At 42.7% G+C, this 4448-nt stretch overlaps 2 non-coding genes across 2 annotated transcripts; both read right to left on the reverse strand.

Annotated features, from left to right (window-relative positions):
- Positions 1–1452: 1452 nt before the first annotated feature.
- On the reverse strand, positions 1453–1525 carry Trnav-aac. The gene has a single exon. It is a non-coding gene; the product is annotated as a tRNA-Val (tRNA).
- A 300-nt stretch (positions 1526–1825) lies between these two features.
- Trnav-aac lies at positions 1826–1898 on the reverse strand. The gene has a single exon. It is a non-coding gene; the product is annotated as a tRNA-Val (tRNA).
- Between the last annotated feature and the right edge of the window lie 2550 nt (positions 1899–4448).

Here is a 4448-nt window from a genome sequence, read left to right on the forward strand (position 1 = left end):
ATCGATGACAGTTTTACTCGCAAAGTTTCCACGGCGGAGGAGTACCCCGTGATCTCTTTAACTTTCGCCGATTTTACTCCAGATTTAATGCTGGGTTCGAAACCCCAACTCGATGACACGGAACTAGTGGATATTATTTGTTAGCAATTTATCTTGGATCTAATTCAAAAAAAGGAAGACTGCATTTGCAAGAGAAGTTTCTATTTTCTCATCGTTCTTGAATAGCGATGTTGGGAGTTAACAGGATTAGGCAAACTAAGCCGAACACAACGTAAACTCAACCCAAACTTATCCCCTTTCGAAATACGATACTTAATATCTCGAAAACTAAAATCAAGTTTTGTTTGATATACGCAAGATGAAACCTCGCCCTTTGGGGTCATCCGTTTCATATTCTAAAATTGACGAGCCTTGAAAATAACTGGAACAGAGTAAACTGAATCTGATGTACTCAGAAATGGTGGACAGAGATCTAGGGTTAGGTCTGCAAAGGTTACGACTGCAAGGGTTAGGTCTGCAAGAGTTAGAACTGTAAGGGTTAGGTCTGCAAGAATTAGAACTCTAAGGGTTAGGTCTGCAAGAGTTAGAACTCTAAAGGTTAGGTCTGCAAGAGTTAGAACTGTAAAGGTTAGGTCTGCAAGAGTTAGAACTGTAAGGGTTAGGTCTGCAAGAGTTAGAACTGTATTGGTTAGGTCTGCAAAAGTTAGAACTGTAAGGGTTAGGTCTGCAAGAGTCAAAACTGTAAGGGTTAGGTCTGCAAGAGTCAAAACTGTAAGGGTTAGGTCTGCAAGAGTTAGATCTACAAGGGTTAGGTCTGCAAGAGTTAAAACTGTAAGGGTTAGGTCTGCAAGGGTTACATCTACAAGGGTTAGGTCTTCAAGGGTTACATCTACAAGGGTTTATCTCTGCAAGGGGTAGGTCTGCAAGACGCGCGATCGTGATAAATTTCGATGCGGGAGGGCAACGAACCCCGTTGCGTAACCCGGGGCGTGTCCGTCTAAATCTAACCGGTCCCGGTGTATCCGTTCGCTCGCGATCGAAGCGATCCTACGCCTCTCGAAAGCTGGATCAAAGTTTCACTGCAGGCCCGATAGCTCTCCCAGGCATACTCTCGGTCCGGTTTACAGGATCGTTACACGGGCCTGCTGCATAATGCATGCACTTTCGCGCGCTGCGATCGGTAGTTTACGGTTAATCGACTGGCATTGCCTATTTGCGAGATCCTCCGTGCGTCGACGTTGCGTATCTCCCCCTGGTTGTGGCGATTCTCTTGCACGGAAATCGACCCAGAAGGCGATAGAAACGCGTGGAAAGAAAAAAAAATTGCATCCCCTCTTGTTTCGGATTATTGCAGCCGTAGAAAATGTTTATATCATTAGGAAAATATATTCCACGGAAAGGGGATCATTTTCTACGAAGCAATAGAATATTATTAGAAAAAAAAAAAGCGAATGTTTCCGCCCGGGATCGAACCGGGGACCTTCCGCGTGTTAGGCGGATGTGATAACCACTACACCACGGAAACCATTCGACTGTTACTATCCTCGAATCCGAATTTGCCCAACCATTATCTGTTGTTTACGTAAACTGTAATATCAGCGATTAGCGTACGGGAATCGTCGATGCGTGCTTCGATGTCGTCGACGCCAAACTATCGAAGAAGATCCCCTCTTTGCTATCGCGACGCGCGGTGTCTATCGTTGCTGCGTTTTTGAACGAATTTTTTATCGACGCCATCGATTAATTAAAATAGAAAAAATATAAAGAATAAACAGTGTATGGTAGTCGAGTGGGTGACGATCCAATTTGTTCGGGGGAAAAAATATGTTTCCGCCCGGGATCGAACCGGGGACCTTCTGCGTGTTAGGCGGATGTGATAACCACTACACTACGGAAACCAGTTGACACTCGGATTGCTTGTCACTGGTCGCTTTGTGAATTTTATTCCTGATTCCCTAACACGATTTTTCCATGCACTCACGCCATAGGAATTTTTCATAAAAGTCTAAAAACATTTCACAAATCGAACGGTTCGATCAAACATTCTTTAGAAATAATACGCTATTCTCTCCAAGCGTTCGTTCCACGTAATTTTCAAAAGAAAGTTAATTATTAAAATATTCTCCGAGCGACGCAGATTTCAATATGTCGATATATTTAAAACAGTTCGACGACTCGAGACCCTTTTCTACAGTTTCGAAAATAAATGCTTAAGCTCGAAATACAATATAAACCGCACAATAGACAGAAATTAAAATAATACAATGGGTGGAAAAATATATAGGTCACCAGTGACTGTGCAAGTTTCAGCTTTTGTGCGCCACGCTTATGCGAATACTGTTTTAAATGCTCGTTTGTTCATTCACATTTGCCAGCGATTATACAAACTCCTTGGCGCTACCCTTTGCTAATTGGGCTTGGTTCATTTTTCGCTCGTAATGGTACGAATCGGTGTACAAGACGATAAAGTAATCATTAACGTCGACCAATGCACACACAACCGTTTCAAATTCTCGAAAAGAGAATTTTTAATTCCAAACCGAACGAGTGAAAACATTTTTAGTAATCGCCTCCGTGGAACGATTTAACAAACAATGATAAAATTGTTACACGTGTTGGGAATTCTATCATATTTTTAACATCGTGCTCCTATCGATATAAAACAAATTCAACGTAATAAATACTTTCTTCGAGAAACAAACGCCAACGATATTTAATCGTCTTTTAAATTAGTTAAGTATACTTGTTCGTTGGTAGATCTCTATCCAGGCTCGTAGGATCATACAATGTCGCGTGCCAACCGCGATCCCGGACTTCCAGACGATCGATAATGCATATTTCTGAAATTAACTCGTTCCTAAAAGTCGTAAACACGGTCTCATCGACGATTAAGCCATTCGGCGAAAACGGGGCTGTTTCAATTTACTCCGCGGAGAAACCATCGTGCAAAATTGCACACGATTTTCGAGAGTCCCCTCCAAAGCATTTTCTGATAGACGAAAGGCGATAAGGATGAAATAGTATTCCTCGCGTTTCTTGCAACTTTCCACCGTTTTACGTTCCCCGTGTTGAAGTTGCCAGTTTCCTCCCCCCCCCCAAAACCTTTTACCAGACTTTCGAAATATACGACGCCCGATGGTTGATTTCGGTTTGGATACTTTCCGCGCGTACAAACGTTTCGCTCTCGCCGGAATTTTACTCGCATGCATCATAGATGAGGATCATACACTCGCTGTTACCCAAATTTTATCGTTACGCGGCGCGTTTACCTCCACGGCGAAACTAATATTAGTTTACGCAGCAATAACATCCCCCCGCCGACGAACCGTGTTTATAAATACGCCTCGTTTTTGGAAAGTTTCGAAGTACAGCAAAATCTCGAGATCGAAGAACAGAATAAAAAAAGGGTTTCCGGAACGATAAAGACGCGTATAGTGAAAGTTAAATAATTCCCAAGTCTCCGTTGATTACTCTTTCTTTCTAATAAAGTTGTCTAGTTGATTGTTGATCGTGAATTAATAAAAAATTTCAAATATGAAAAGAATTACGAGGCAAAGGTCGCACAAGAGGACCTGAAAGAAATCGTTCACGGATACATGTTAAAGTTTCTCGATATCGTACGATATTTGTAACAGTTTTGGGGCACGGGAGTCGGACTCGTCTCGTATATTATTTTATCGCGGTTCCCGGTTCGCGGGCGCGAATAAAAATCGTAAGCAGGTCCCGGCAATAAGACGACCCCTTTCCGTCAGAGTTCCGCGATATCCTTCCGGCGAAAGGAATGATAAGGGTGGAACGCGCGCGAGCCGATCTGTCGGGAGCGTAAGCAGTAAATGCGGTCGCGGGGGGTATTTTATGTCGCATGAAATTGAAATGTCACGAGCGACGTTCCCCCCGTATCTGATAACAAAGCGCAATAACACACACGACTGCGCAATAATGCAGCCACCTACGTGACCATCGTGACACGCACGCGCCGGGGTAATACGTAATTTTGGCGGACGTTTCGACCATGGAAACGGCTCGGTTTTTCCTTACAAACTACGGACAACTATCGATAAGGGAAGCGTAGGGGACTTCTGGGGCCAAACCTCGGGTCCAGCATAGCCAACGACTATCGAACAATTTCCTATGCATCGCGATCTTTGGACAGGGAACAGCGAAAACCTCTTTTCAAAATATAATACTATTCTTTGCGTATTAACTTCTTGGTATGGCTGAGAAATGCTTCGAATCTATTACAGAGCGAACGTAACGTGTTAGATTTAATCCACGAGGAATTTAATACAAATAATTCCTATACTCTGTATTTTTATTCCGTGTTCTAAAAAACCTCTCTCTTTCAAAATATAATACTATTCTTTGCGTTTTAACTTCTTGGTATGGCTGAGAAATGCTTCGAATCTATTACAGAGTGAACGTAACGTGTTAGATTTAAGTTGTTTTTG

Source organism: Colletes gigas, unplaced genomic scaffold, assembly GCF_013123115.1.
Source record: "Colletes gigas isolate AHSC1104 unplaced genomic scaffold, ASM1312311v1 Colletes_gigas_Sc00011, whole genome shotgun sequence".
In the NCBI taxonomy this organism is placed as follows: domain Eukaryota; kingdom Metazoa; phylum Arthropoda; class Insecta; order Hymenoptera; family Colletidae; genus Colletes; species Colletes gigas.